At 34.9% G+C, this 7,801-nt stretch overlaps 1 pseudogene across 1 annotated transcript; it reads right to left on the bottom strand.

Annotated features, from left to right (window-relative positions):
- Positions 1–584: 584 nt before the first annotated feature.
- On the bottom strand, positions 585–7,430 carry LOC146941353 (uncharacterized; annotated as a pseudogene). The gene is made up of 5 exons (XR_015030032.1): positions 7,270–7,430; positions 7,060–7,161; positions 6,370–6,495; positions 5,698–5,930; positions 585–1,162 (listed from the first exon to the last, which is right to left on the bottom strand). The product of XR_015030032.1 is annotated as an uncharacterized LOC146941353 (transcript).
- Positions 7,431–7,801: the final 371 nt, after the last annotated feature.

Raw genomic sequence — 7,801 nt, 5'->3', positions numbered from 1 at the left:
AATTAAAGCAAGAGTTTATACAAGCAAATTAAAAGACTCAGAGACAATTTTTTTAGGGATTAAAAGGAATCTTAACACAGGAAATGACTAAAATGCCCCTAGGGGCTAAACTGACTCAAAGACTTCAAATGCAATTTTTTTGAAATGGATTTTGACATGGAATTGACACAAGGACTTATACAAACCAAATGAAAAGACTCAAACAATTTTCAAAGACTAAAATGAGTTTGAATGCAGGAAATGACTAAAATACCCTTCTTCATGAATTTTGCAAACAACTTTGAAATAAAATGCAGGGAAAGATGCAATTGATCAGAGACAAATTCAAATGACTTGAAATGCAAAAAAACATAGACAAAAACACAATTGAAAAGATTTTTGAAGCCAAATTGAGAGATAAAGCAGAGTAAAATGTCAGTGTAAACAATAGCAAATTGGCAATTCTTCAAAAGTAATAGATATACATCAAAGATGAAAGAAAACTTTGAACAAGTATTTTTAGGTCCAAAATTAGGATATAACAGGATGATCATGTAAATAAAATAAAACTGTCAACTATATCTATATCTATATCTATATCTATATCTATATAATATGTTATATGTATAATGCAAGCATGGAATAGTATTTTGTATGTCAGAAAAGGGGACAATTTACTACTACTGTTATTGACATTTCCAACGTTTCAGTTGAGTAACTTTATGCGCTAAGATGCATAGAGCAGACTGAAGACAGCTTAAACTTTCTGCTCTTGGAAGCATTTTTGACCTGAAAGATGATCTCAGTACTTGATCTTACAGTCACTTCTTTCCACTCTGGTGCTGATACTAGCTTGGTTCTATAGTCACACAAAGTGTATAAAACTTGAAGCGTAGACGGAGCTGTAAACAATCTCATGTTAGTTTAAGAAACAACATACTATTAGACAATAATAACAATGCAACTATAGAAACCTTCCCTTGAATGGTTTATCTTCCATCAAACATGTAATTATCAGTTAAAACTACAATTTTAAAGCCTCAACTATAGAAACCTTCCCTTTTGGATTATCATCTGACCAACTTTTGATCTTCTGATATGTCTTAAAGCCTCAACATCTTCCTCCTTGCCCTTAAATTCAAGGAACTCTCCCAATACATAATTGTTGCCATTCAGTTCCAACCTGCAAGCCAAACAATCTGTTCCGTGAGTAAAAACTAAGATTTGGTGGTATTAGATAGTGCCAACAATGCTCCAAGAGTACACTAATCCAAAGGCAAGCACATCTGTTAGGACCTGGGTGAGTGTGGGCTGAAATAGGAAAATATCTAAGCAGTTGCCCAAGCCTATTATGTAGGGAGCGATGTTATGAGAATGTAGAAAAATGGGTGGGAAGATCTCTCTCTTATAAGCAGTTGAACAAAGTCTGTGACACATTCGGATGTGAAGAGTGAAGATCTCTCTCTCTCTCTCTTCTCATCCTTTTATAACAAAATGGGGAGGGAGGCAGTTGTTCCTTTTAGCAAACCGACTTATAATTTGGGATGGAGGCCGTTGTTCCTTTTAGCAATCAATAATACTATTTTTCTGTTCTTTCATAATTTGGGTCCCTATCAATATTAGCTATGCAATCTCCTTTAATCAATAATATGAAAAAGGGAAGAAAAAGAACTTCTGATTTGATTCATAACTTCAACACAGTGTACAACAACAGATAACCCCAAAATGCTCCTTTTGCCAACTCAGTCAAACAGAATTTGTGTACACAGTGTTCAACTCAGTCAGGGAGTATCTATATTTGTGACAGAATTAGAGGCAAACATTAATCAAAACCTCGAGCCTTCTCCAAATAGAGTTCTGGGATTGAATTGGTTTTTGACTCATAAAGCAAAGCCTTATCCTACTACCAATATTTAGAAACGGGTTGATATATTTCCACCCCTAAACAAAAGTATTGTCAAGGCACCATTAATAACAGGGCTGGACTGAAATGTGTTAACTGACCCAATCCGGCCGACCTGGAAGGCCCGTTAACCCGCGGTCGGTTAAAACGGATAAACCAGCTTACTCGGGTAAACCATGTATGAACATTGTTGGACATCAATGGACGGATGCGGATGGTGGGAAATGGACCAGCGAAAACTGACCCGAACCGCTGCTATACTAGTATTGGGCTACCTGCTATCCAAGTTAAGAAGGCCCAAGCCCAGACACAACTCCACAAAACAAGAAAACCACTTAGTGAAACCCTAGCGCCGTTTCAGTTCAGATATTGTTTCTCTCTTGTTCTTACGCTTCAGATCTGAGAAGAAGATTCAAACACCAAACCCTAAAACCATGGTCCTCTTTCGGTTCCTTTTTGTCACATAAACTGGATTCTTCACACTTTCCTGTTGCTAAAACTTTGGTTTGTGTTGTTTCATCAATGGGTTTCAGAAATTTGTTTCCCATTTCGTCACCTGGTGAGATTTAATTAATTTCTCGAATTTTTATTCTCTGTTTCATGGGTTTTGATGCTATAAATGTGTTTTATCTCATCTATTACTTGTTATAACTATGTCTTAGGTACGAAGATCAACAATCTTCTAACTGTTCAACACCCACTGAAGGTTAGGGTTTTGTTTTAGTTTTTTTTTACTTTGAATCTTTTTAATCTTGAGTGTTTTAGTGCTAACTTTTTTTTTTTCCCTTTTTTTAGTGTTTGTACGTGGTTTGATAAAAGATGGAGGCAGAAACCGGAGAAGCTTTGGCTGGCCAACCTGTAAGTTTTGTGGTGATTTGTATTTTTTTTATAATGAAAATCTATGAAGTTGTTTGTTTGGCGTGTTCATATCTATGGAATTTAAGAAATTATGAGTCATGTGTATAATTATTTGTGTGTACGTGTTTGATCAAGTGTTCATTAGGCCTTCAATGTGGTTTAGTCCTATGTAGCTTATGTTTATTTGCATTCTGTTTACTACTATTAAAATTCTACATTATGTTTACTACTATTTTCATAATTTGGCAGTTGATAACACTCAATTTGCTACCCAAAATACTTCTCTAGATCCACATACAATGACATCTTTATTCATGGCAGTAGCTATTTCAGTAGCAAAAATTTGTTTCCAAATGGTGACTATCTGTGTGATTTAACTGATTTTCCTCTTAAAATCAACTATGGAAGGAGTAAATGGAGTTACAACTATGGAGGGGTAACTCAAGTTGCAGCAGCTACTGGAGCAAAAACCAACAATGAGTTTTAATATGCTTATCTGCCTTTAAGATGTGTTCAACAATTAACATGTGTTATTAAGTTCTGTTATGTGTAAATTTTTTATTCACATAACAGTATGTTTTAATATGATTATGGTGCAGCTGCAATTGTTGAAACTGAAGCAGCTGCTGCACCCTTGCAAGGTGATGTTTTTAGGAAGGCAATTGCTAGATTTGTTATCTTTTCTAAACTTCCTTTTAGAGTAGTTAAGTCTCATAGCTTCAAGCGCTTATGTAACCATTTGTAGCCTCATTTGAATACCCCTTCAAGAAAGGTTGTGTTTAGGGATTGTTTTAAGATGTATCAAGACGAAAAAGTGAAGCTCAAAGCTTATTTTAAATCTGAATGTAGTAAGCTAGCATTCACTACCGACCACTGGACTTCTATAGTAAACTTTAGCTACATTTCCCTAACTGCCCACTTCATTGATACTGAAGGGAAATATCAAAAAAGGATTATTAGCTTTAGTTTAGTTTCAAACCACACGGGTGACGCAATAGGTCAAAAAGTTTTAGAGTCATTGAGGGATTGGGGTCTTAGGAATGTGTCTACAGTCAATGCTTCGTCCAATGATGTGGCTACAATGGTTAGAGATGTTTTGGCCATACTTGTTTCATCAATAGCTTTAGAGAGTATTTTCAGCACAAGAGTTAGAGTGTTGGACACTTATAGGAGTTCATTGGGTCCGAAAATGTCCAACACTCTAACACTTATAGGAGTTAGAGCATTTTCAACTTTCGGGCCCAAGGAACTCCTATAAGTGTCCAACACTCTAACACTTGTGCTGAAAATGTTTTCTAAAGCTACTGACAAAACATGTATGGCCAAAATATCTCTAACCATTGCAGCCATATCGGATGATGCATTGTTAATGGTGACTGTAGACACATTCATAAGACCTCAATCCCTCAATGATTCTTCAACTTTTTGACCTATCGTGTCACTCGTGTGGTTTGGAACTAAACTAAAGCTAATAATCCTTTTTTGATATTTCCATTCAGTATCAATGAAATGGACAATTAGGGAAATGTAGCTAAAGTTTACTATAGAAGTCCGGCGGTCGTTAGTGAATGTTAGCTTACTACAATCAAATTGAGCTTCAATTTTTCATCTAGATACATCTTAATACAATCCCTAAACACAATCTTTCTTGAAGGGGTATTCAAATGGGGCTGCAAATGATTACACAGGCGCTTGAAGCTATGCGACTCAACTACTCTAAAAGGAAGTTTAGAAAGGATAACAAATCTAGCAATAGCCTTACTAAAAGCATCACCTTGCAAGGGTGCAGCAGCTGCTTTAGTTTCAACAATTGTAGCTGCACCATAATCATATTAAAACTTACTGTTAAGTGAATACATTTTTTACACATAACAGAACTTAATAACACATGTTAATTGTTGAGCATATGAACATATCTTAAAGGCAGATAAGCATATTAAAACTCACTGTTGGTTCCAGCTCCAGTTACCTCCTCAGTAGCTGCTGCAACTTGAGTTACCCCCTCCTTAGTTGTAACTCCATTTACTCCTTCCATAGCTGATTTTAAGAGAAAAAAACAGTTAAATCACACAGATACTCACGGTTTGGAAACAAATTTTTGCTGCTGAAATAGCTACTGGCATGAATAAAGATGTCATTGTATGTGGATCTAGAGAAGTATTTTGGGTAGCAAATTGAGTGTTATCAACTGCCAAAATATGAAAATAGTAGTAAACATAATGTAGACTTTAATATAAACATAATGTAGAATTTTAATAGTAGTAAACAGAATGCAAATAAACATACCAGACATAAGCTAGATTCAATCTACATAGGATTAAACCACATTGAAGGCCTAATGAACACTTGATCAAACACATACACACAAATAATTATACACATGACTCATAATTTCTTAAATTCCATAGATATGAACACACCATACAAGCAAACAACTTCATAGATTTTCATGAAAAAAAATACAAATCACCACAAAACTTACAAGTGTCCAAAGGTTGCCCAGCCAAAGTTACTCCAGCCAAAGCTTCTCTGGTTACTGCCTCCATCTTTTGTCAAACCACGTACAAATACACACAAAAAAGGGAAAAAAAAGTTAGCACTAAAACACCCAAGATTAAAAAGATTCAAAGTAAAAAAACTAAAAACAAAACCCTAAGGACCATGGTTTTTGGATTTGTATTATGGGCCACATGGTTAACCGAGCAACCCTCCCGTTAATCCGTCTTAACCGAACAAACCGAACAAAGTGACTGTTATAACAGTCGGAATTGGGCCACATGTTCTCAACAGTGGGCTTGGATGGATTGAGGTTTTGGGCCCGACTACCGACCTGAACCGACCGATGTCCAGCCCTAATTAATAGCATCTACATCCAACTGCATCAAAATCTGATTGCAGGAGGTTTTACTAGAAGAATAGAACATTCGAAAGATAAGAACAAATGGTAACTAAAATACCTATCCCATATGTTGGAGCTGTGCTAAGGACAAATTCAAGATTCTGATTACTAGATTCTTTCATATCCTTCTTCCAGCTAAGAAGTGCACTCTTTACCCAACTAGAGAGCAACCTCTTTTTTATTTTGTTTTTGATGGAAGAGAGCACATTCTTTGTTCCTAGCTTCAATTGCACCAATTGTTCACGGGTAAGGGTAACAACTTCAGATGGAAAATCACCAGCAGAAATGGTACTGCAAATACAAAGAGAAAAATATTAACATATACTATATTACAAAACAAGTAAAAAAAATAAATAAATAAATTACTCAGCTTTTGACTGGATAAACCAGATGGGCCGATACATTCTTTACGTCATAAATACTGGTTTGCAAGGGTTTAAACTGTAAACTGATGCTAACAATTTTTTCAACGTATTTCCAACTTATTCACAACGCAATTCCAACTAGAAATTACAGAGTATTAATTTCTTCATTTCTTGCCAATAACAATTTAAAAGAGAATGCGTGAAACGTGAATAGGAAGAATGACCATTACATGTCAATATATATGAAACCAAATCTGGCAAATTTTGAAGTCTGTAGCAAAATCATGAATTAAAAGAGTATCTTCTAAAGAAATTGACAATATTTGCATAAAGTACATATATTTACAGAAGATTCAGAAACATACCATAGTTTAGGATTTGGTAGTATAATTTTACAAGTTAGAAATTTTCTAGGTAGAACAGCCCCTCTCTGTTCAAGATAGGATTCAAGAATAGAAGTTTGCTTTCTTACTTCTTCCACCTCTATACAAGTTCAGAAAATGACTAATGAAAGAAGTTCTTCACCGATATCAGTCGTAGCTCTCTGCAGTATTAAAGTAAAAAAAATATTTAAAAAAAAAACAAATTTACCATTCATTACTCTCAATTGTAACTGAGCTTAATTGGACTCAATTTAACCTAATCAGAATAGTAAAAAAAGCAAGTAAATGATAAATACCCTAACCTAAGTGCTTGTTTGGATTTTCGGTGAGCTTTGCAAAATCACGGTGGTTTACCATGATTTTGCAAAAGCTGCATTTTGGAGTTTCAATGAAATCACGATTTGAAACCCCCCTAGATTACAAACATACATACAAACAACTAAAGGAAAAAAAATGGATGTTCCATCAATGTGGTTTAATGTTTATGTTGTTTCATGCATGTTTAAGAAATTGCAACACCTTAATCTCAACCACATTTGTACCTGTGAAGCATTGACAAAGACATGAACACCAGACACCATAATAAATTGTAAAAATGACATAATTGAATGAAATTACATGTGTCGACATTGACACGTGTCAAACACCGGACAAGCTAGTAAATAAAAAAACCTTTTAGTAAGGAGAACAAGATCAATGGTTTGTGGTGAAGAAGAATCAGCATGAGGAATTGGAAGACCCACAAAAACCTTTCCTCCAAAAAGGTTTTGAAGCCTGCAACAATGAAAAAAGAAAACAGCAAAAATAGGATGATGAAGCTGAAAATTGATGGGTTTAACTAAAAAATAAAAAATTAGTAAAAGAAAGTTGAAAATGAAAGACCTATTAGCAAGGGAGAAGAGCACAGTGGAATCAGAAGCTTGAATGTCTAAAACGCCGAGGTCATAAAAGACATTTGAGAGAGACATAAAGGAAGCCACATCTTGAAATGAAATGCAACCAACCCAATTCAGTGTGTGAAGAAGGGAACTTAAGAGCAACATTATCGGTTGAAATATTGGGTGGTAACACACTGACCAATGCATTTGTGTCATAGTGTCTTGGATAGTTGGCATTGTATATGAGTAGCTAAACCAACCATAGTGGTGTTCTGTTCCAGAATTTGTCAGAGGTTGCATTACTTTTGAGTTCTTTTCTTTTAAATAATATTTATATTATTAAAGTATAATGTAATTGTAAGATAAGTGGGACCCATTTTAGAATTTTAGAGGAGTGATATGGATATTTAGAAAATGTAGTTGAGTGGTTTAAATAATTGAGAAGTGTAAAGTAATACTCCCTCTGTTTCAAAATGAGTGTCGTTTTAGGTGTTTACACACATATTAAGAAATGCAATGATTAAAAGAAAGAGAAT

This window comes from Medicago sativa, chromosome 3 (genome assembly GCF_051527215.1).
Source record: "Medicago sativa cultivar Bolivia chromosome 3, Bolivia_mono, whole genome shotgun sequence".
NCBI classification, from domain to species: domain Eukaryota; kingdom Viridiplantae; phylum Streptophyta; class Magnoliopsida; order Fabales; family Fabaceae; genus Medicago; species Medicago sativa.
Note: the sequence above shows the minus strand (reverse complement) of the source record. Positions and strands in the feature narration are given on the sequence as shown.